General features: G+C 40.0%; 1 long non-coding RNA gene across 1 annotated transcript; it reads left to right on the forward strand.

Annotated features, from left to right (window-relative positions):
- The first annotated feature begins 20,024 nt into the window (after positions 1-20,024).
- Positions 20,025-25,069, forward strand: LOC146362471 (uncharacterized). Its single transcript, XR_014799299.1, has 3 exons — positions 20,025-20,268; positions 24,336-24,393; positions 24,467-25,069. It is a non-coding gene; the product is annotated as an uncharacterized LOC146362471 (long non-coding RNA).
- The last annotated feature ends 1,409 nt before the right edge of the window (positions 25,070-26,478 follow it).

Genomic DNA, 26,478 nt, shown 5'->3' on the forward strand with positions numbered 1-26,478 from the left:
TTAATCTCAGCCAAACCGATTGACTCACGAACAAATAAAACACTGAAAAAAGCCCAACAATAAAATTTTTAGGTTGTCTAAGTGACTTATATATTACGTTTAACCTGAGTAGCGAAAGTCCGCGGTGATCTGAAAATGATGTACCGGGAGTTGTGCCGTTCTCGGCGGCTTCAGTGACCCTCGAGCTCCCGACTAGCTATCGAGCTGGTGGGTAGCAGACGTCTCCGAAAACATCGAAGCACTTTTGCAAATATGCGATATCTTGATAAACCGAGCAGATATTTGATGTTTACACAGCTACTTTCTCGCCTGAAAATATGTTAAAAGTTTATTTTGTGACCCAGAAAGATTAGTAAGAGTAATTTCAAAACTTAGTAGCGGTCGCCATTGTTGGAAACTGGAGTTTGGCTGGGCCGCTCTATGAATTCTGGGATATGGTAGGTCACGAAGGACACACCCGACCCATCCTTCAAATTCGGGGAAAAGGAGGACGCATTTGTCGGCTGCATTCGGAGGAGTCTACGAATTTGGACAGCCTTCGGCGCGTCACTGTGACGTAATCGGTCTACAAATGCGGCCTCAGGAGGATGCAGCCCATGAATTTGGACACGACCATAGTGCTTTAGCCGCGAATGTCTGGTCAGGTTGTCAACATAGAACATGTTTGCAAAAGTGCTCAGATGTTTTCAGAGATTTCACTAGCTCTGCTAACAGTCAGCTGACAGAGTGCACCGAGCTCACAGCTCCGGTGTTCCAGCTTAACTGTTTATTTTGTGTGTATTTGTTTGTTTTGGGGGGGGGGGGATACGTTAACCGGTTTGTTTAGATATTCCACTCTCTGTGTTCCACATGTTGCATTCGCAAATTCTCATTTTCACCGAACGATCGTCTCTTTCCGCCTGGTCTTGTGTCTCTGTGTTTCTGTAACATAAAGAACAAGCTGACGTGTTTCTCACGACACCAGCGATCAGCTCAACAGGCCCTCAGTTTACCTGCATGCATCCTCCTCCTCCTCACCTGTCAGCGGTTGTTTAACACCTGCTGCTAATTCAAGAAACACGCCCACGTTACCTGGTGATAGTCACAGTTTAACTGGGCAGCCGGTGCACAATATAACGCAATGTCAGCACATTTTTCTGCACAAGATAAGTAAATATAGTTTTTCCCCGAGCGCAGAGCTGCTGGAGCTTGTTTCCCAACAGAGCACTTTATAGGCGAACCCACTTTATCAGCGGCTGATGTCCAATCACCGGCACACATCTTTGAAACCTCAGCTGAGTTTTAGCTCTCAGTGGTTAAACGCTGGACTTAATTCACTCAGGTTTTGTCTGTTGGGTCACGTTTACTTCGCTGTTTTATTTACAACTGAGCAAATCGGTTTGGCTGAGGTTAAAGTTACGTTTCATAACTGCATAGTTTTACAGACGTTTAATGATTCACTGGCACATGTGTTAGACTGAACCATTCGCTTTTCTTTATCTGGTGTGTTTTGGATTTAACAGTGAATTTTGAGAGTAAACTGACTTATAAAATGTTTTAAAGAAAGAGAAGAGAAGGCGCATTTCCACCGAGAGGAGCAGAGTTTGCAACAGCGTTTTCATCATGAAGACTGCAACCTGGTCAGAAATATTATATCATCTGTTTTTTAATAGTTATTCAACTGTATTCTAAGCACCAGCTGTCTGTTAGAATTTTTAGAGTTTACTTAACTAAAAATAAATGAGGTTAACATATAATTTGTGATTTTTTTTTTCTTTTTTTTCCTTTTTTTTCTTTTTCGGTCATGTTATGGATAATTGTCAAAGGCTTGTTACAAACTATGAAACACATCGTGCAGACTTCTGGATGTTAGAAGAAAACTAATACTGCTCATGAATAAGACTAAAGACAGGAAGGTGTCCTTTAAAACTAAACATGTTAATAGGACCTCCCTATTTATATCATAGGTATATAGCACGTGTATTTCAGTAATAACCTACTTATTTCAGTGTAGTGGTGAACAGTCACACCACTCACATGGGCGTTATATGTGATACTCCTTAACTATAATTTATCCAAGTTAACTTCAGTTAACCATTCAGACAGTCAGACAGTTCTGACTGTTCATTCAGACAGTTCTTTTGCAATGAAAAACATAAACACCCATGCTCCCGGTAGGTTTCCTCTGTGCCAGCTGTTTACATTACAGCTGCTTATGCAGTAGCCATGGTAACCACGGACTCTGAGCGGCTGGATCGACGCAGGTCAGACAACAATTTTACATATATGATCTTAAGACAGGACATAGCCACTGTACGTGCTGGCCTCATATCAAATGTGAACGCAGACTAAGTCTATGTTTGACGTTTGCTTTATGTCTAATCTTCCTCTCAAACATTTAAACAGCAGCGAGTCTGCAGCTGAGGGAACACAAACTCAAATTGTCGGAACAGGTTTGCTCGTTTCTTGCGTGTATTCATTTGGTGATTTATTAAATGTATAACTGTTATTCTAATCTGCTGCTGAGTCTCTTACGCTGATGAAAATGCAGAAAACACAGATCACGGACACCTGTTCAACCAATCACTTTCATTCCACTTTGATCTGCGACAAACTGACGGTTCATCTGTGTTACAGTGTTGCGTTAGACTGCTATATTTTTTTGTTCTTTATGCTGTAGATTTTCACGTCTCTGGAATAGTTGGCAGTAATAAGGATGATTTTCTGTAAAATTATATTGATATGAGCGGTGACATATTCGTAGATGACCGTTAGATTAGTCAGCTGGGAAACTCTGTGTTAACTCATAGAGCTGAAGATATCGTGGATATGCTGACCTCGCTCTGTGGTGTACAGGTCCGTTTACCCTCATGATTAATATTCACAATAAAAATATTAGCCGAACATCATGAAGTCTGTATGTGTGTCATAGTGTCGAACAACCTTTGTACAGTTAAAGCCAACAGTTACTACATGACAGAAACACCAACGTTATTTCTTTTATGCGTTTATACGCAGGTCACGCTGATTACTGAACAAAGACCCAAAGATCAGCTGTTAATCGAATTTATTTGCTCTCTCTCCTCCTTAAACATGTTTTTAATGTTAGTTATAATTCAGAATTGGCGACTGAAACACGTAGGACACATAAGAACATCAGGAAATAAAACCCCAATAAATATAACCTCAGTAAAAGAAGTCAGTGTCAGCGGGGGTTATTACAGCTGTGTACCGGGGCCTGCGCTTTGTTGGTGGTAATAACAGTTCGATTGCTTGCGAGGCGAAGGGGTCTATCCCACGCTTTGCCGTGAGACTGGGCAGACATCTCCGAAATCATCGAAGCACTTTTGCAAAGAGGCTGTATCTTGACAAACCGACCAGACACATGAAGATTAAACCACTACATTCTTGGCTAAAAAAATATTAAAACGGTATTTGGTGACACACAAACAGGGTTTTTCAAAGTTCAGTTCTGTTAGTTTCCACATGCCGGTTGTTGTGTGCTAAAAACAATGGCCACCAGGCCAAAGCAATGGTTTTGACTCGATCAGCGTTAACCCCGCCCCCTGAGTTTGATGGGTGAGGTTGACAGATAAAATTATTTCATGGTGAGACCTGAAGGAGTCAACTGTGCCAAAATGAATTAATTAAATACACCATTAAATAATTATTTAAATGTGGCAATAATTAATTAAAATGTGAAATAAATAAATAATTAATTAAATGTGTCATTAATTAATTAAATGTGTCAATAATTAATTAAATGTGTCAATAATTAATTAATTACATGTGTCGTAAATATTTATGTAATTAATTATTTCCGATTTTAATTAATTATTGCCACATTTAATTAATTATTTAATGGTGTATTTAATTAATTCATTATGGCAGTCCTGGCGTTCCATACTTCCGGGCCCAAAGTAGTCTGCGTTTAATATGGCTTTTGTGTTGTTAACATGTTTAATATTTTGTATCTTCTTCTATTTAATTTCAACAAGCTGCTAAAAACAGTCAGTGATCACTGTTGGCCTCTCTCGGCTTGTATTACCCCTAATCATTTTAAAGCTCAGTTTTTAAAACCTTCCGATGTAACTACAGCCCAGCCCATGCAGCAGTATGTTAATGACTAACCTCGTATTGTGGATGGATTACCTCAGGTGTTCTCCTGACTGAAGTTTGGTCTGTTTACAGCATCCTGCCATGCGATTACATTTGTTCCTCGCGTTAACTTTTATCGAGTGGAAAAAAGTTAACGTGTTTATATTATGCTCACATAGCTGTGAAGCTAGTGGTCACGTAGCACATCATTATATACCAGCTAGCCCAACTTCAGTAACCTTACAAACGTCACTGCTGTTTAGTTTTCTGTCTTCATTTATGTCGGAAGTGATAACAGAGCCGTACGTTTGAATTTGTTTCCAAAATCCTTCAGTCAGGACATGCTATATTGCATTTAGATGGAAGCTAGCGAGCTAACTTCCTGCTAATTTCTGACTCCGTTAAATGTCATAAATTCTGTTTTCATGGATGCCTGGATGTTCAACTTAATTGTTACACCTGGTAGAGCAGAACACTGATCATTTTATTACAGATGAAAGACTTTAGACAGTTTTTCAGCTCTCAGTGATGCCACAATGACCGTTTGATTTAGGGACCTGCAGTGGAGTTTGAGCCCAGACAAGGCTAGTGACGTCAGACTTAAAGACCGGATAGAGAGCATCTTAGTTTGCTAATAATAATTTTTGGGATAAAACTTTCCATTAAAGAGAAGTGTAACAATATACCATAAATACACAAACATATATTCACATATACTATTTTGCTAAACACGTTCATGGCTAGGGATGGGTATCGTTTAGGTTTTATCTGATACCGGTGCCAAACCGGTACTTTTGAAACGGTGCCGGTGCTTAAACGGTGCTCAAACCGGTGCTTAAAGAATGGAGAACACAAAATTGGTCCAAAAACCTCTCATGTTCAGCTGTTTTTTTGTAAAAAGATAACAATGTTAGCCTTTTCTGCAGCTATGGGGCATATATGGTATCACTCTTGGCTGGAAGCAGTGCTTAATCAATGGAAAAAACACAAACTTTGTCCAAAAACCTCTCATGTTTAACTGTTTTCCACTTTTTCTTTGGTCATTTTAGCCTTTTTGGCCAGGGTGAAGGGAGTATCTGCCATCAAACAAGAAGACAGCTGCATGTAGCTATGATGATGTTTGCTAGTTTACCTTACATGCATTAATGTAATAACGTGGTTAGCCTACTCAACGTAAATTACACACGAACAACATTAAGCTACTCACGCAGAGAAGAACGGCTGCTGCTGCCATCATCATCCGTCATCATTTCTGTTACACTGGCAGGGCTACGGGCCAGGACTGTACTCCTCCGATTTTTGGGGGATGTTGCTAACTCCGGGTCCGATAACAGGCACCACACCCGCAGTAGATGTGCACGGTGTGAGGTCTCGCAGCAAGCTATCAAATACGGCGCATTTTTTGGCTTTTAAAAAAAAAACGCTATGCGTCGCCAGGTGTTTCATCGGATTTCAGGTGTTACCTCCTTTGACAGTATCACAGTGTCACCTAAAGCACTTGTTGCAGGCTGCTGAGTTTGCATCTTTTGCTGTGAAGTACAGCCAGACTTTTGACCGCTTCGCCTTGGGCATTTTTAATCTGTAGCTCTGCTCTAAAAGAACGTACGTACCTGGACCCGCCTACTATCCTCAGAAACGTAAAATGATTGGCTAGAATCTAAAGTGTATCACAGCTCAGGAAAAAAAAGCACCGAAATGTGCGCTGCTTTTCGGTCTGGTTACTACCGTTTATGTCAGAACCGGTGCCATCATGGCACCGGATACCGGTACCCATCCCTATTCATGGCAATAACACCGGATCCCTGAAATCATGGTAGATCAAAGTAGAGAGTTTACCAAAAAAATCTGAGCTGGCCTGATGGGCTCAGAGAAGGCTGTTTTAACTTTAGGTGCTACACTCTTAAAAGTTAGGTCACCTCTTGCTTTACAATATGAACTGGAAAAAGATGGCAGCAGCTCTGCAATTTATATTCTAACCAAAGTGTTCTACGCTTTTGCTGTTTGGAACAAAATTATTTTTGTTCATCTTAAAATATTTATGCAAAACATGTGTGCCTCTGTGCGCCCAGGAAAACTATGCAAAGTACATGGTCACTGGGAAAGATTGGACCCCACATGGTGCTCTGGAAACAGTTTATCATGTTTATCTATATACATATATATTCATAGATACAATGCGGTTCGATGCACAGCTTTCCAGCTTGATATCTTAATCTAATTTGGCATCTTGATATTTTTTTTTATAAACTAGATTCCTGTAATGAGGTGGAGCATTGAAAAATAGAGATAAGCAAGTCTTAATTGTGGCTGAAAGTTATGAAAAAACAAACAAAATGTAGTTTAACCTAAGTTCAGAAATGTAAAATAAAATTCACGACTCGGGACATTTGCCATGGTTTTCCGGGTTTTCCATTAGGTCATAGTACCTGGTACCTAATGTAACCTGGTTACCTGGTACCAGGTACTTTTTTAATATCTGCTCGCCCGGGGTTCCAAGTAATCAGAGTGTCTCGTTCACAAAACACACAGCCTAGGTACTGCCGGAAGGGCACAGCAGTATGTGGGCCTGGCATCCCCTATAATCATGCACTTTTGGTGGAGTTATTCAAGACCACGGGAGTCCCCCTGATGTTAGGTTCATACTCAGGGGTGAGTCATGGTTTCAGTTACACAGTCCTCTTTATAAAGGAGAAAGCCACCTGCTGTCGTTGAAAACCCTCACAGTCTCCTGGGTCCATTCTTTTTTTAACAATACCCAAGTGGGAAACATGGGAAAACTGATGCTGTACTTACACATCAGGTAACAAGGGAAGTGAAAACAGGAGGAAAACTAAACACAGCTGAACAGAATCAAGGTAAACAACACAAAAAGGGGGAAAAAAATCTACAGACAACACACAAGATAGTGTTATTAGCAAAGTGAAACAGGAAATGAATGGAAACGCTGAACATGAGTGAATTTAACCCAGGGAGAGATAAAAAGAGACGCTGGGGGATCAAAATAAACTCTAATATAAATAGAAACTGGGACTAAGAACTACAGACACAAAAGGCTAATGAAATACATGAAGATAAAAATGCAAAAAAATAAACAACTTACTCATATAATTAAACAGAGAACACTTAAACATATATTTAAATATGATGAGCCATTGTTTATATACACTGTATGGTTATCTTTAAGTTATGAATTTAAATATGCTGTAAAAAATATCCAAAATGCATAAAGAAGTTAGAAGCTATTTTTGTTCTACTTTCTTTATATAAAGCCTTTAATGCAAATGTTTTCCCCAATCAGTGGCAGTCTGTTACAGCAGATTTTTTTTTTAAAAAAAAATTAAAAATATCTATCTATCTATATCTATACATATATATCCCTGTCTTGAATATTGAACCTCGAGCTGTGTTATACATTGATTTATTTGAATCAATACACTCTCTGGATTCCTCCATCAGCTGACGCAATTATTTGGATGCAGACATTTGACCATTCACTGTAACCAATGACTGCTATGAATAATATGTGCATCTTTACAATCCTCTGAACCACTTACTGGACATGCAGCTGTACACTTTCTTTCTAACATCTGTTTGAGTTCTGAGGCCACAAGGATAGATATAGAAACTCAACACAATAATACCTGCATTGAATTACTAGATTTTAAGTAAAGCTTCTTCTTTTACATTTTAATTCATTTTATTCTGCTTTTCACTTTTTCCTATTTTCTATTTCACTGAGTGCTTTCCGTCTTTGTAACTATTATCTTTACTTTCTTTACTGTATTCGTTTTATTGGGCTAGTTGTTTTTTAAATGCCTGGGCAGTTTGGTCATTTCCAAACCTTTGGGATAAATAAACCATATATAATATTATTTTAATGTTAGCCAAATGTTATTGGCACTGTTTCCTTTTTCACAGTATTATCCCCAACTTATCACTTAGCCGTTTATACTAAAATGTAATTAATAATCAAAATGCTCCCAGTTATTATAATTAACAGTGTATACCCAGTCGTTGTAATGTAGGTGGTACTGGTGCCAACTGTTTGAATTTTTGGGGATTTTTTTTCCTACAAATTCCCGAGGATTTCAGAGTGTTAAAAAATTTGCTGACTGTTCAGTTCTGAGCGGTGTTAGAACGGCTTTCTCTGTAGACTCCAACCTCTGCTGGCACCTCTGCCTCGGACTACTGAATTAATTTAGAGAGTGTAATTGAGCTCGGCAATTCGATCCAAATGTTTTCCTCTTTCCAGCCACTCAGTGAAAGTATGAGGTGAGATGTGTGAAGTGAGAGTCTGGCCTTCTTTCCGTGAGAAGTGCTGTTGTCTGAGCTGTTTAATTATGGCTGTTTGACAAGCAGCCGCACTCTACTTATGGCGTGGAGAATGCATGGGGGAGGATGAGCAGAGTGGCACAGGAGGCAAGGAAGAACGGAAGAAAGCCAAAAAAAAAAAAAAAGATTAAAGGGAAACAACTTCAAGATTTACGGAAGAGAGGAAAGAGTGAGAGGTGGAGTGATATGAAAGTAGAGAGGCAAAGGAATGGAGTGGCTCTCCGCTCCAGCAAGCGATGCCTCGTTGCCATGGCAGCACCGTTTCTCCAGTCTCCGTGGGAACAACTGAATCCTGTTGCAGCTCGACTTTGCCCCTGGGCGAGTTAGGGAGAGAATAAGAGGGGGGGGGGGGGGGAAGGAGAAGAAAAGCAGTAACAGAACGGCGAGTTTAGCCCGGGGCATTTGGGCTGACCTGGAAAATGTTGGGCGTGTGCTTATTCTCTTTCCATCTTTCCTCTCTCTTTCTCTCTCTGTCTATTTCTCTTTCCCGTCTTTGTCTTTCCTCTCACACCTCTCCTCATCAGTAGACAGTTAGAAGGTGGATGTAAAGCCTTTAATCCTCATTCTCTTTCTCTGTGATCTTGTGTCTCCTTGCACATCCAAGTGTACTTGCACATGCAGACTTTTTATGTTTAAAACTGTGTTTAGCGGCATGCACACACACATATGGTGCTGAAACACATGCCCACTCCAGCCTGCTTGTTTGTCCGTTTGTGGGTTTCTTCCTCGTTTGTTTGCGACCTGGCTCCAGCCCATTCACGACACATAAGTAGCCCTATTAGCAGGCCAACTAGCCAGGAAAACAGATGATCTCTTCTGACAGAGGTCCTATTGTTATGATCAGCTGCAAACAATGCAGCTCTGTCTGTATGCCACAGTGGTCAATTCACCCCCCTGTTCAGTCGCTGGTCACTTCTTTATCAGCACGGACACGGGGGGAACAGGGAGGGTCCTCAGAGTCTATATTGTACATGCAGGATTTGTGGGACATAGTTGATTTACGAGAATGCTATGGGGAGGGTTATGGCACGTTCAAAGGATTGCTTTCATAGAACAGCAACAGTTTCATTACTGAGCGATTTACAGGTTGGTCTATGAAAACATAAAATTCAACTGATGTGACATTTCTTATCTGGTTTTTAGAACGGGGGGATAAATCAGATTCAATCTGATATCGACATTCTTTGTTTTTCATCTCTTTTTTCTTTAATCTCATTGCAGATCTCAATGAGGTTCATTTGTTGTTTGAACTTGAAGTTTTATAGAGGTTAAAAACACACTTGGCTGACAGAACAAGGAACTAGTGTTATTTTTAAAGCCTTTTTTCCTGGAAACCTGGCACCAGTAAAATCTGCAAAAACACTCAGCAATTATATTTTTGGTGTTTCAAAAGCAGTTGTGCATATTTCAGAACATCTTTCTCGTCTCATGTTTTCAGTTATTCGGTGAGTCAATAATTGCTCATGGTGTGATAATATTTGATTATTAAACATTTAACTGTGAAGGACAAAGAAAATATTGATTGTAATTGTAAGACTTACCCAAGTCTAATCTTAAAGTCAGCGAAAATCAAATCCAATGTTTGGTTTATTGTTTGTTTAGGATGATATCAAAATTTTATGTAGGCTATCTGTCAGCACTGATATCTCCAGGTGTTATGAATCTATTATTCAACAATGCTGCACTAACGTTACTGTTGCCATATCCGTTAGAATGGGTAAATCACTTAAAATAATTGAGAATCGCTTCAACTCAACCACAATTATTGTGACTTTGTACAAGCACCTTATTGTCTTGTTGCCTTCAAAATGGTTGCTTCGAATACGGGGAGCAGGTTTGTGACCACTTGCAGTTAGCTGCCATCCTTAAAGCCACTTCAGTGTGTCCAGATGGTGATAAAATGACAGTAGGTTCGTGATTAAAAGGGGTAAGTAGGCAATTACATGCAATCCGATTGAGATAAAATGCAATTAATTTGGATAAATAAGAAAAAATTGCAAATCTATTGCTATATACATATACAAAAATTTGCATTAGGGTAACTATATGTGTGTGAATGACTCGGGCTTTTAGTAAAAAGCACGTTGAGTGCTCAGAGTAGGAAAGCACTATATAAGTAGCGGTCCATTTACTAGAGGTTGGGGGGGATCAGTCCAAATATTGACAGTACTGATACCAACACTGGTACTGGTGTTGGTACTAGTGCGACAGGATGAATACTTTGTTTCTGTTCACTAAGCTCAGAATGTGACACACTGAATCAGGTTAAATAATTTTTCTTAAACGGAAAAACATGCACTATGAAAAATGTCTGAACCTTCTTGTGTTGACTGCCACATCTATTTTATTTATAGCACATTTAAACAAGAGAAACTGACCCAGGATGCTTTGGAGACAGACACATTTACATTCCAGGTCTCCAAAACAAACAAAGGCTGGTTTGTTTTAATTGTTATGGAAAGTAAAAATCACAGTGATTTAGTGATTAAAATGTGTTCAGAATTTGTAAATTCATTAATTAATTAATGATGAGTCATCTCATAAATCATGATGCACTGCTCTCCCATGTATAAGCTGGCTTTATAGGTTAAAAGTGTCTGTATTGGTATCGTGTAGTGGCCCTTTATCGATACCAACATTTGCAGTATTACACACCACTGCTATTTACTCTTTACTTTAACTCCTTCTATTAAGTCGAGCTAGATCCTCACAACTTTAGAAATTCCTCCTCAAATAGTCACGCAGTGGCTGCAGGATGGCAGTGTCAGTACAAATGAACAACCTTGCTTTTATATAGGAATATAACCAAAATCACCATTTGAGTCAGGTCCCCTACTGCAAAGATATGCGTCGCTCATCAGCTCAGACTGATGCAGATTGATTGCAATGTGTTGGCAATCTGTCTGCATTTAAAAATTATATCACACGAACAGATTGTGTGATGTGACTGTTACACTGCCATATTGCAGCAATATTCTGGTTAGTTAAAATAGTAGAAAACGCCAGACTTCTGCATTGCTTTTGGATTAAAAACAAGTAACAATAAAATAAAGCAACAGGCAAACATCATCATTCAGCATTTTACTTTTCAAAGCATGTTGCATTGGATCATGGGAAAGTTTCTCTTTTAAAACCATAGTAACCATTAATATTTTCATGGCTGTGTGAAGTCAGCTCTGATTTTTCTATTCGTATGTATATGTAAATCTTATCCAGGGATTCATATGTTGAAAACCAAGTGCTTGACATGTTTGTTACTGTTTTTTTAAAGGATACAAATTAATAGCATGAGCAAATTTCAGTGTTAAAATATTAGGGTCAGGCTTGTTGTCACAACATCAATGTTCCTGGATACAGGAGAGTTGGCAAGATAGCACGAGAGACGGAGATTATACGTCTGACAGGATCCTAAAGCTGACAAAAGGCTCTGAAATACTGGATCTGTTTCTGGCCTGTGCAGGCAGATTAAAAGGAATTATGAATTCCAAGCACAGAGATAATAGACTGGTAGCTTACGCTGATGAAGAAGGCTCTTTTAAACTTTCAATTTAAAGAGCAGCAACTTGGTAAAGTTAATGGTAAAAAGCACAGTTTCATATTCATATTGCCGTTTGCATTCAAATTCTAATTACAAATCTTAAGACAAGTAAACATAAAATCTCGTGCATGACAGCATGCAAGTTGTGCAAGTTTTGTCTATAAGCATTCATTGTAATCTGGGTGTGTTTTCCTCTCTGTGCTGTCGCTGCATGTGTGAACTCTCTGTGCTGTATGGGTGAAGTCACATCCATTGAATTCATTGTGTCTTTATGCGTGAAATCATCCTGTTAAGATGTCACCCAGCCACATATCAGGGCACATGTTTATCCACCGTCTTATACCTGTAGCCTATGAGATTAAACCCTGATGGTTAATCTTAATTCCCGGTAATCTGAGACCATTCTGCAGCTCATGTGACGTCAGGATTTAATACTGTGCCGATAAATGGCACCAGGCCACTAATAGATTACCTTATTCTCTCATGTCAAATGAAATCCCACAAGTACATAGGCTTTCCTTTTCTCTTAGTCAACCTGTGTCTCACTGAGTCAGGCTGATAAAAAAAAATGCCAGTATTGACATTTTTTAATGTAACAGTAACACCTATTTATGAGACAGGAAAAAGCAATGTTTTTACATGAACAGTGTTGCAGTATTTCATTTCTATGTAACAGTATCATTAGGCAACAAGCGGTTTAGAAAGTAGTGATTATTAATGATTAGTATTATATTACAGATTTATTAATGAGAGGTAGAAAAGGCTACAGAGAACGTCTATGTCTGCAGAGAATACAGTCAGAAAGCCAAGAATACTCACGTGGTTGTAAGCAGCTGGAAGTTGCTGTAAATAATCACTAAAGCCACAGTAAAACACAGCGAGACACTAGTGACCCCCTAGTAACCACTAGTTGCTAGAGAAAAATGGGTATTCCAGGATCAGTTAGCAAGTAGTTGTAGGAGGTTGCTTGCTGTTGCTAGGTGAAACTGGTAGCAAAGAAGTATACGGCACTGCAACAATCCGGTCTTTAAGTGATGACGTGATGAATTGGGCTTCCGGGCCCAAACTACTCTGCGTTTAATAAGGCTGTTGTGTTTTTAACATGTTTTAATGCTTTGTATCTTGTTCTATTTAATCTCAACAAGCCCGTAGAAACAGTCAGTGATCACTGTCGGCCTCTCTCAGTTTTTATTACCGCTAATCATTTTAAAGCTCAGTTTTTAAAACCTTACGATGTAACCACAGCTCAGCCCATGCAGCAGTATATATTTTTTTTTTTTTCTTTTTTGCCTGTCCCGTTTGGCTCTTTTGCCATCAGAATTATTGTCTAAAGGCAAAGAAAGATGCCCAACGGATTTACTTTACCAAATTGACCATCCCAGCCTTGCCGTAATGGTCCATTTGATTCACCTTTTATTGTTTATTTTATTTTCACTTGCTGAATACGGGACAGACTTGACTGGGGGAAAGAAGGGGAGAAAGAAAGAGGGAAAGAGAAACAGCTGAGAAGAGGGACAAGGGCAAAAACCAAAAACCAACAGAATGGGCAGAAAAAAAAAAAGAAAAAAAAATGCATCTATCGATCACCTGGATCACCTGTTGAGAAAGAAAAAAGAAAACAAGCAGAAGAGAACAAGAGTAATAGAATAAACAACATCACAATGATATATGGGAATATGACAGTAAATACTAAATATTAAACATTATTGTGCAGCACATAAGATCAACAGAACACAGTGTGCTTTGAGGTAGGAGCCAAAAAGGGTGTAGTTTGTGGGTGTGATCACCCGTGTGTACACCTGTGAGCATGGACGCGCTTGTTTTTTTAAAAGGTTCCTTCATGTAATGATCTGCTAGAGGGTGTGGGGAGCCACTGCCCCATCCTCCAGGGCATGAAGCAGGTATGGAGGAGATCAAAACTCCAGACATCCAGAGGCCCCCAGAACACAAGAGACCAAGGAAGACCAACAGAGGGGCAGCCTCTTTCTGTCCCAGAAAGAGCTGAGGAGAGTCCCAGATGAGGGCTCACTCAGCAGCCGCGGAGCAGAAGCCAGGGAGGGTTGCAGTGACGCGCCCGTGAGCTCCGCCGGCAGCCAGCTGTGCCTGAGTGACCGAGCCCCAGGCCGAGAGGCCGGGGGCACCCCACCTCCGAAGTGGCCCGAGCGAGCCCCAGGCTCCAGGCCCCGATAAGCGGCCGCCAAGGAGTGAGCCGCAGTATATTAACGACTAACCTCGTATTGTGGATGGATTATCTCAGTTGTTCTCCCGACTGAAGTTCGGTCTGTTTATAGCATCCTGCCATGCGATTGCATTTGTCCCGAACCTTCGGAAACCCTCACATTAACTTTTATCGAGTGGAAAAATGTTAGTGTTCATCGTCCAGATTCACTGTTTATATTATGCGAACATAGCTGTGTCGCTAGCGATCACGTAGCACATTGTTATATACCAGCTAGCCAAACACTACAAAAGTCACTGCTGATTACTTTCCTGTCTTCATTTATGTTGGAAATGATAGTTGAGCTGTACGTCTTAATTTGTCTCAGAAATCTCTCAGTCAGAACACGGTATATTATATTTAGATGGAAACTAGCGACCTAACTCCCTGCTAGCTTCTAACTCCGTTAAATTTCATAAATTCTGTTTTCATGGATGCCTTGGTGGTAAACTTCATTGTTACACCTGGCAGAGCAGCAACACTGATCATTTTATTACAGATGAAAGGATTTAGACAGTTTTTAACTCTCTGGTCATGAAATGCTAAGTTAAAGTAGAATTAGAAAGACAGAAGCATGTAATTTGTGCTTTTTTCTGTGATCACATTTGCTGCCAAACACCTCTGAAGTGATCTTGGAATTAAAAATATTAAACACTAGAACATGCCAAACCACCTATATGCGCTCATAATGTGAATCTAACCCAACTCTAAAGGTAAAAATCTGTATCATTTTGCTCAACTTAAATAAAGTTCAAATAAAGTTACAAGTATATGTGTTTCAACTTGTTTAACTTGATAACTTATAGTCTAAAAATAAGTTTTGTGTTCCTTCCATTCAACGGAATAAATCCAAACTAAATCTGCATGCTGTGTGTGCATGCTGGGAGAGATGTTACGTTTTAAATATCGTGCCTGTCTCATCTATGGATCAGCTGCAAAGAAGGTATTTGAAGTATGAACTGAGAGCCATTTTTCCTTCTCCCTGTCCACTTCATTCTTTATCAGCGAGACTTGGAAAATTCAAATCAGCTCCCTCCTCTCTCTTTTTAACTCGCTCCCCATCCTTCCAGCTCCCTGTCTTCCCTTTTTTCCATCAACCTATTTTCCCGCACTGTCTTTCTGTTTCTTCATTCTGCATGCACACATGCTCTTTCGCAGTGAGCATCGTTTGAGTGTGGAAAAGAAAATACATGAGTCTCTGTCACATGTGAAAGGAGAAATAGGTAGTTTAGCATTGAGTTTTAGCTCTTAGGACCGAGCCTGCACATACTCACGGTAACAGAGACCACTTCAGCTTCCATTTTCAGAGCTGGGAATCTGAATGTTTAATCATTCCCAGCTCTTTGCTTGGAAGATGCATGAATTTTTCACATTGTGGATCGGGGAGGATGACGGGAAGTCTCAGCAAACGCAAGCCAACCCATGCAGACATGACATGGGGCATGCAAAAAGATGGCGTAATCTGATTGTGTAATTAATTTGCTTTTATGGTTTTGTGTGATATGCCCTTACTGACATCATTCAGAATTTATGCTTACTCTAAAAAGCCTTAATGTTTGGCGTTTCTTTGCCAACAACTGCCCCCACCGCTACACTTTACACTGCAGCTGCTGCAATATTTCTACAACATTTCCCAAACATGTGAAGCTAATCCCTATTCTGCTGAAAATAAGGGAACTCCCATCACTGCAGTGATGCTACCATAGGAGGTTTATTTGCATTTGTTTACTTTAAAATATGCAACTCATGTCTATATATACACACACAATTACATGCCCCCTCTCTCTCTCTCTCGCTCTCTCACACACACACACACACACACACACAGAGCGATGGCACCCATACACTCGATGCATTGTCCTCAGGGAGATAATAGGCCATATTGATCGAGTCTGCACTGGGGATATTAGTTGAGAATAAATGGACAATGTACGTTCACATACACGCGCGTACAAATGCACACGCACATGGATTTTGGCAGGGCGACGCAGGAGCTTCGTTCTTCCTGACACCTCTCCTCCTCTTTCCAGTCAACTTACTTTATTTAGTTTCCTTTTTACGTCCCCTCACTTCCCCCCAAAACCCTTTGTACCACCAGGAGCCGGTAACAGCTGGCCGGAGCTGAGATACTCAGCTGCCATAAAGACACAGATTTAAAGAAAGTAACACACTGGGAACATGTGAATATGGCACATTGGTATTTCCTGTTCATCTTTATCCTTTTCTCCCGTCATCCTCCGTGCAGTGACATCATGCACAAGATAACTCATCAGTATCTGGTGAGATCATATAGAAAAAGGTGAAAGTTTTTTGGCCAGAGACGGCATCTTATGCAGACAAATTTAACTGATAAATCAATGTGAGGTTTGCTGTTTATTGTTGCCATAGTTACCTGCAATATAGGTACCGCCATATTTCATGAGTGTTTGTTACCCTGAGACAAACCAGCCAACTGAATGTTTTGTGTGGCCTTTAAATAAAAAGAAACAGAGCTATGTTTCTTTTTACAGCCTATCTATGCTTAGGCTGTAGATGAAAGATGAACATGATCACAGCGCCATTGGTTTATGAACTCACAACAAATTCTTGTTTTTTGTTGTTTGTTTTAATGTATGGCTTCATTCTGCTGCTCACTTCTTCGCAAGGTGCCACAATTTTTTTTCCCAAGCAGGGTGTCGTTCCTGACACAACCCCCAAGGCATCTGTGTTGCCTGTGTCGACCTCAACAGCTAAACAGAATTAGGAGATAACTCAGGACGCCAACTTCTTGATCAAAAACAGTCAATTCTGGAAAGATGGTGAGTTAATCCACAAAGGTGATATCACGGCTCATCTTGCTTCTGGAGTCGACCTGAAGTGGCTTTTTGAGAAGCTGCCATTTTTGTGTATTACCCCCCCCCCCCCTCAGTTTTGCACAGTATTCAGGATATTTCAGCTCAATGTACTGTCTTTCTGACATTAGAGGTTCATCTGGTCCTTCATAATTCTTCTGGCTGCCCCTCCCTCAGCCTGGCTGACCCAGAGGTTTCTTCCTGTTAAAAGGCAATGTTTCCTTCTCACTGTTGCCAAATGCTTACTTATAGGGTGTCGTCTAATTATTGTGGTTTTCTCTGTATTATTCTTGGGGTTTACCTTCCAATATAAAGCAGCTCAAAGTGACTGTTGTTGTTTACATAAATAAAACTGAACTGAATGGATTTATTCATTCGGTTGTCAGGCCATCATTCTACTTCTCCCTCTATCCAGGACTTTGTACAGTAGAAAAAAGCTCCAGGTTTTCTGAGATGTGGAAACCTTAAACAACTTTCCCCTGGAACAGTGTCCTCACTGCAAAGCATACATCATCTCTTATTGAGTATAAATAATACAAATACAGTTTTCAGTTTTTAAAACTAACTGGTTGGCATACGATGTGAGATTTTATTTCTTGTTCGTTTTTGTGTTCTTCCCTTTTCGTCTCGCTCATTCATACATCATTGCACACTCACACACTGTACACTTAGAGGCATAGAGACAGACAAGCTATTGCCAATTCATTTCCTCCCCTCTCGTCTGCTCTAACCTCTACCCCCTCCTTCCTCTCTTGCGCTGTCTTTGCCTCTCTGTCACTATCTCTCTTCTAATCTCAGTGGGAAGCCCTGGAATTAACCGCCAGTTTCAATCAAGTCCAGCCAAATTCACCCTCTTCTGTAGCCAGTGACCTGCATATTACACATACACACACAAGCGCGTGCATGCACGCTCTGTTGCTTAGTCAGAGATCAGGAGGTGAACATCACAGTGTGACAAAGTTGTCCATGTCACAAACCCTTCTCCCACTAATGAAGGGAAAAATTAGATTTTAATCCTGAGTGTGTACGTGTGCCTATACTTGTGTGCATGGTTGCATACAAGGATGTGTTTATGTGGGAACCAGAGCCTGATGGACATCAGTCAAATGATAGACACACTATATGTGAATCGTTCCTGCAGTCTGAGCGATGTATATCACAAACAGTGAAAGATACTGCAGATACAGTAAAACAAAGTCTTCTTGAAGCGTCACAAACCATATGAAGCTTTTATATATTTAGATTTGTTTTATTATCAGCCAGACTAAACCCTAATAATAAGAATGGGCATTTTTGATGCAAAAGAGGTTCATATATTCTGAATTTTTCGGTACTTTCTATTACATACGATTAATGTGTACAATGCTGGAGATACCGCAACAACAATGAAACTATTCGATAAGGCTTATAGCAAGGAAAAGATTATACTTTAGGTTGAAATGCACCTTTTGCATTGAGGCCCTGTCCACACATGCACAGGTATTATGGTAAAAAGATTTTTTTCTATGTGCTTTGGTGCCTTTCTTCCACACATAAAGGCCATCAGGTATTTGCTGAAAAACTCCATCCAAGATAAAGATTTTAACAAAATGAAGATTTTGCCTGGCAGTGTCAAAAGTGTCCACTCAAATCTCTGTTTTTCATGTCAGTTTGTGTGCTGTGTGTGAGCTACTGTGTGTTATTGTTTGTATGGTTCTGATGGGCCAGCATATCTATACACTCAGCGTTAGATCACTACCTGTTAATCAGCCATGCTCCCGACAGTGTTCGACATTGGTTTTTGTGTTCATCACTGCCAAAAGGCAAATTGTGTATAACTGAGACACACCAGCAGCTTTCATCCCCATTAATGAGAATGGCTTGAAGAGGTCTATGTGAATGCCAACATCCATGTGCATCCACAGATTTTTGGGGAGACAATCTAAAGAAGCAGACGTGAAGGGATACTGGACTCAAGTTAGCTGACTTTTATTAAATTTTTATACACTATTCCAAACAGACCCAAGAATATTGCACTGAACGTTCACATTAAAGAGATTTACAGTTGAGTACAGCAGAGAGTTCAAGTATGAAAGCAACCCTAAAATATCTTGTTTTTGGCTATTTTCTTTACAAATTAAGGAATTCCACTGAAGTCTCCTGAATTGGAATTGGGATTGGGACACCATCCACAGAAATGTAGGTGCATTACATTAGTCTATGTCCCAAACCTCACCTCTAAAGTCAGCAGGTCTTGTTAGTGACTGAAAAAAGCAGCTGAAGATTGTTTCGTTCATGAAGGATGGATTCAGCCTGGGATAAAGAGCATGGACATGTGGAGAGACCTTTTTAGGTGCACTCTACTGGGAAGAGACCAAATGTTAGATCCAGAAGAGATCTGAGAGACCTGATCTATTCTAACCTCATGGCAGATTTCCAAAACAATACTGGAAAACACATGACTTCAGATAAGCAAAAGAAAATAGATGAACAGCTCAAAAGATCGATGGACAAGCCTCCTCCAGTATAACCTTCAGATTGTTTTCAGATAGTTGTCTGACTTCTTAATCACTCAATAAAAGCATCTCGTTCAGAGTCACTTCAACAGCAATTTTGGAAACAGCATCTGGCCACAAATCTGCTTCTTTGAAGATTAAATTTACAATGTTCAGAACAGAAGTACGGACCTGTATGTGACTTATCACATCAAAGTTTACTTCACAATTCACTTCACAGAACTGTAATAAATATAAATTCCTGCTGCATGTTAAACTGATTCACGGTTCCTCACCGATACCGGTAGCAGGGAGAAAGACTAAATACTGAGGGGTGAAGGTAATGGTGAATTAGCCATGCTATGAGATTATTTTATGATCCATCCTGCATACAGTGCAACATGCCGCTTTCCTGTAATGGTGTATTTGCTGAGATGAGGAAGTAATAGCTGTGTCAACACTGTGGTTGCCACGGAGACAGTGGGGTTTCCATAGCTGTGCACTCTTTCCCAGTGACCCAGTTTTACCATTGTGGCATTGAAGTCCAACGAGAGCTCTCAGGTCTCCACTCCTCTGCCTTTTACCTAGCCACTGAATCCTGCTGATTGATGTACGGTTTGAATAGAAGCTATGAGTGTCGCAGGCCTTGAGTCGGCGCTGTGCAAAAGAAGCATTCGGTTGCGTGCATTTGTGCTTTTTCCACTGAAATGGAAAAGGAAGATGAATTAAGAGCTGTTGGTGGTGGAGGCATACACTGGGAATCAAAAACTAAAAGTCCTTTGCTGAAAACAAGTCAAGGTAAATCTGTAAAGGTGTGAAAAGAGCTAAAATGTTTTCTTTTTAAATCTCACTAACATTTACAATAAAACTATTGCTGTGACAAATTCACTGTGAATAAACTTTAATAGTCATTCCATCTTTTATTCTATTTTTCGATATAAATGTAAAACTTCTTAAAGGGTTATTCAATAGGAAGCAATTTAATGATCCAGTGCCACAAGTAATGCATTTGTATCGAGGCAGAGGGCTGAGCCTGAAGATCATATTTTCTATGTTAATTTTCTAAACTGTTTTTACATATTTATTTATCTTTGTAATCAGAAATATTCAAAAGATTCTGTAAATGCCCTGGGATTGGGGCTTGCATCTTCAGACCCATTTGCCCATTTGGCTTAGGCATCAAATCGCTCTGTTTAAAGATTGTAGTTTTGTTTTAATGCTGTTTTTCAAGTGTCTAATCAAACTGCAGCTGAGTCTAAATATTACCAAGTCAGTAAGCCCAATGATCAGAAGGCGTTTAGCGATATGCTCCCACGATCATGGGGAGAACACTCAGGACCTCTTGTGCTGACTGCTAACTACTGAGCTTCCAGCTAGCTTGCAAAGCTCATCATAGTTCTTCTCTGGATATACACTCTCTCGCTTTGCATGTGAATCCACAGAATCTGTAGGCAAAGGACAAAATGTTTCCTGTTTCCCTTTGTAGTCCACTTGCAGTACTTTTGACCAATCATATATGAGCAGGGATTTAGCTAGTGGCATCTGCTAAAATGCATTCCAAAAACCCTCCACAGTCACGTGATGACAATTTAGCTTTTTACTAGAAACATAGAGGCAGACTGATTTCATGATGATCACAATTCTCAGGGAGCCATAAATCCGTTGCAGGACTTCTCGATTATTGGGACTAATCCTCGGTTAATTTTGCTTAAGGTATGAAACTTTTACTTTTTAGTTTGTACTTTATGTCCTTGTCAGTTTTGAAGATTTCTGCTATTTTTGCCACAAATTCACAGTGTTAACAATTATAGCACTTTGGCTGTTTTGTATAGTTTTTCTGTCTCTGGTCCTTGAACTTGCAGACAGAAATAGCTTTGGCCCTGTGGTTTTTATCAGTGTTACAAACAAGCAGATTGCTGACTTACTTCCACGTGCTTCTCAGAGCTGATACAAAAATATAAACAGCAACAGTCACACCTTATGGAAGCATATTCTTTACTCATCCAACATCTCTATATGTGACAAACATCTAAATCCGTCCGATGTCCTGTTGGATCAGTTTGTTAGGCTTAAGGTGTGTCGGTTAAGAAATGTGTTCAACACTGGGGCAAATTAGGAAGCTGAGACATGTCTAAGAGAAGTTGTTCATCGCCAAAATGCGTGTCAAGTTCACCATTGAAAGGCATGCTTCACCACTAGTTTCCCCCCTGGATATTTGTTACTTTCAAAGATCATCTGACTGGCATAGATAATTATGCTGCTAGCTTGTTTTGGTCTCTTTTTTCCCCTTCTTTGAATGTTATTGCCCTGACATTTGAATGTTTGTGAAGACCAAAAGCAACAAAACTGCTGCAAAGCATGCCCCAGGGTTTCCACCCATGACTTCCCTTTCTTCAGAACCAAATATCTAGGACTGCTTTTTGCATTGTTGAACTTTATTTGAACTCCGATTTGAGATTCAAGGTTATACCAGGAAACTCTTGGATAATACTTCAGAGAAGATGCACAGTGTGGACAAAATTGCATTGTTTCATAGAGTGGAAAGCTGAGAGATAGCCAATTGATGAAAAAGATAAACTCTCTTTTAAATGAAGGAATCTCTGTATGTGTTTGTGTTACAGCTCTTTCTACAGTCAGATTTTGACCGGGTGTATTACTGGAGGAATGTAGTCCCAAGTTTTAAAAAATTCAATGAAAGACCAATGAAGGGCATTTCAGTTTAGAAAAGTTCAGATAACATAGGTCCTTTTCACACCTCAAATTAGGAGACATTTGCAAAAGTCAGGTTGTGGTGTTCTTACACATTTGTCATTTTTCATATGTTGAAGAAACAGTTCTTCAGACATGTTCGCACTCTTAGAAATATTCTGTGTGGCTCTGGTTGCGAGATGCCTGATAGTTACAGTTACAGTGAATGCACCAGACCAGCGGTCCCCAACCTCCAGGCCACGGACCGGTACTGGTCTGTGAGTCGTTTGGTACCGGGCCGCGAGAGTTGAGGCTCAGGTGTGAAACTTTTTATAGCTTTTTATCATTATTTTTTATTGTTTATATCATTAACTCAGATTCCCTGGGTCTTTTCCGGTGTGTTATGAATATATCTTCTTTTTTTTGGCACCGGTACTGGTTTTATTTTGTTGCATTTATCTGTGAGACCTTAAAGGCCGGTCCGTGAAAATATTGTCAGACATCAACCGGGACCGCTGCTCCATACTATTAGCTTCACTGCTCACACATCAACACAAATCCATTCTCACGAGGACTTTATACTAGCTGGCACATCAACAACTGGCTAATGTCTGATCTGACTGCATCAGACATTTATGTTAACACATGTACCCTTGTCAAATCATTGGTTAGTAAAAGTATGAAAAAGCATTTATGGAAACATTATGGAGCCTCAAGCTAAGCATTTTCGCTCTCACCATAATTATTTAAAAAAAACAAAAACAAATGTAACAAGTGAGAGGTGAGTGTGACTGAGATCAAAGTCATTGGCAAATGACTACGTAACCACAGGCTGATAGCCAATAATCTTTCTTTCTGGCTCTTGAGCCACTAAAGTCATTAGGGAAGGATTTACCGGGGTCACAATGAACCAGAGGGCCCCCCCAAGATCATCTGCTTTTTGTCTAAGCTTATTACCCGTTGAAAACAGTTACTATACTATTCAGTTCAATAATTAGCCTGGCTTTGTTCAAATGCAATAACATCCCTCTATCAGCTAAAAACTTAATTAGCAACTTTACTGCAGAGTTGTGGTTGTGAACATCCCCAGAGTCAGGCCATGATCATCAAGTTACCAGAAGACCAACGCTACTTTGGAAAGTTATTGCACACAGCCAGGAAAATACCACACAAAATATGTAACTTGTTACAAGTCCTGTACGTACAACATAAAAAATCAAAAGAAGAAGAAAAAACAAAATGTGGTAATTGAAGAGCTTCAAAAGGTAACATTAGCCATGCTAGCTTCCCTTTGTTTTTTTAACATGTGCTAATTATCCAAAGCTGACTAGCCTAGCTGCTTGCTACAGCTTTATGTTTGCTGTTCTTATTTAGAGTGATATCCTCTCAACTTGCACAACTTTCTCTGGATTTCTCTGCTACAACTGATTATTCTAATCATCACTAACTATCAGCTGAAGGTACATCTTAGACCTGAGATGTCAACGTGATCCCTTTTTTCTTTTGGTATTTGAGGAGAATTCTTGACATTTTTCTCCCAGTCAGCTTCACTAACAGCGGCCAGTGGTTGCTGCAAAAATGTAGAGTTACCAGAATCAGAATCTGTCTCGTCTGTCACTTCTCTAACCTTCCTTCACACACACACACAAACACAGACCACAGGCTGTGCTGCAGCAGGAGCTCTGTGGCTGTAGGTTTGGCAGCAGAAACCACTGCACAGACACTGTTTTTGTTTGTTTTCCTGCAGAGCCCTTGCATTTTTTGTGTGTGGCCTTCTCTTGAAGGAAAGTAGTAGGTGGAGAAAGAAAAAACAACATAATTGAGATCCTAGCTCATTGAAAATCAAATGTATTTGTAGTAGAAAAGACATGCTTTGTTTTTGTTTTTTTTTACAACTGTGACCCGCATGAAAATGGGATCACAGTCAAATACTGAATGAGGACACTCAGCTGCTGCTCGGCACTGCCTGTCAACTATGCTGAAATGCTATTACAGATGTAATTGCACTGTGTTTCTGATAGCGGTGACATTTACACATAATCATCACTGTCCTTTAATGCTCCTCGTATCTCTCAGTTGTAGCAGCATGACACTGTTAACACTAAAACTCATGATATCCCAGGGCCATCTCCTATCCTATGAACTAAATGCTCATCTATCTTTTTTGTGTTTTTCAGCATCACGTGGAAGGGTTCGCTGCCATGTGAATCTGGAAGGGTTCTGAGAAGGACAAAGGTACAAAAAAACTCAAAGAAATGCAAGAAAATGCACAGACACACTCAATCCTGAGGCATCTTTCCTCTCACAGATGGTGTGTAGGACTTGAGGCTATCATTTGCTGAAGGGGCCTTCCATTTTTCCTCAGCCTTCTTCCTCCACATTCTTCTTATCCTCCGTTTTAGAACACAAGTGATCACCATTACTTAATAAATGACTCATGATTCACACATGAATTATGTATGTATTCTTGTCCTAGCATTACAGCATACAGATTAGTCCTATAAAATCGAAAGAGCTGTAAACTTTGGTAACAGAAAGCAAAAACACTCAGATTCTGTTTGATCTTATATAGAATGAATGAAGTTAAACAAAAAAAGACCAGAATGACATCTTTTCTGCACAATAAAATGTAATATCTCAATGTGTGAGCAAAAAGGTTCTAGATGATAAAGAATCTAGAAAGTTTTCAAAATAAAAGACTAAACACGTCAATTTGTGAAGTTCTGTTGATGTGAATTTATATCACAGGCGCGAACTCTGTATATTCCTGTATAGTCCTTGTGCACAAATTCCTCTACCGGTCTTGTAATACTTTGCAGTGTGCCACCACTTTGTGTGCTTGACTGCACAGCTGAAACCAGTAGAGAAACTGGTCCAGTTGTGTTTGGTTTCTTTTAAATTAGTGACACACTTGGAGCCTTCTGGACAGAGTTGAAGAGATGTGCTCTCTTAAAAAAATGTATATCTTTGTCATATCTTAAATATGTCTGAATGATTCAATGTTACTTGTGTTTTTCTTACATCAGAAGTAGAGAGTGCAAAGATGTCCACATTAATGCTGTAGTTACATTAGGGAAGACAGTGGTTGGAGACCACAGCATGACCAAAGTTATTGCAATTAATAAACTGCTGACTTTGAAATAGTTGCTTCCAAAATCTGGACCACATCTGCAGCCTGCCCCAGTGAGTTCTCATCTTCAAAGCAACTTTGGTGCACCAAGGCAGTGATAAAATGGCAATCACACAGTCTTATATTCACTCGCTGGGCCCATTTTAGGTTTGACAGCATTTTAGTAGGTAAAGGTGAATGGCTTGGACATGAATTGAGCTGTGGTTTGGGGAAGACCTTGAAGGGGACTGGCGACGGCTCCCGGGCCTGGCAGGTCCCCATTTACTAAATAGAAGTGAAGAAGTAAAAGAATTGAGAACAAGGAGGGAGGGTGGGGCACGCAAACGAGAATGAACAGTTTGCAGAACTGAGGGAACCTATATAGATGACAACCGTAAGGAGTGTGTTTGGAGGCGTGGTCCCGCTCCTGAAATTCCGATAGATACATAATCTCCAATAATGCAATCTGTTTGTGGCGGCACAGCAAAACTCCAAATCGGTCACTGCGAGTCGCACTGCAAGTGTTTGGAGACAAACTGCGCAACTGTCTTGTGATCAAAAGTGGTCACACAGAGGTTATGGGTGTGGCACGCTTAGCCTCTGGGTGACCAGCCAGGTCACTGCAACTACTTGCAACTGATCACTGAAAGTGAAAATATTCAATGTGGTCACTGAACAAACACTGATTTTTTTGCCAGTCACACGGTGGTTACCATGTGACTGGCACTTTTAAACATTCTTACGATTAGAAGAGTTCGATTACTTTGTGGTTATCTGTGGCTTGAAAGTGGCAAAGGATAGAGCTTTGTCAGGAGCTGACATCCCCATTTCTAATCCCACCTATTAAGCTTTGAATGCTAATTTGTTTCTCTAATTAAAGGAATCAACATCCAGCGTGCATCACATCAAGCCTACTTGAATAATTTAATCATTAAATCGTTTAACAAATCATGCAATTAAGGAATTACCAGTCCAAAAAAAGGACAACATAGATTTAACTTGACCTACTAGAGGCATCTGCACCTGGAAGCAGATGTCTGCCCCTCCCTGAGCCTGGTTCTGCTTAGAGGTCTTTTCCTGTTAAAATGGAGTTCTTCCTCCCCACTGTTGTTTATGAGTGCTATCAGAGTTTTTTCAGTTACATTATAAAGCAATTTGAGATGAATGTGTAAATTCAGAATGCATGAGAAATGACAGCCTTAAGTAGAGAC

Source organism: Perissodus microlepis, chromosome 22 (genome assembly GCF_051167445.1).
Source record: "Perissodus microlepis isolate ML-2025 ecotype Zambia chromosome 22, ASM5116744v1, whole genome shotgun sequence".
Lineage (NCBI taxonomy): Eukaryota > Metazoa > Chordata > Actinopteri > Cichliformes > Cichlidae > Perissodus > Perissodus microlepis.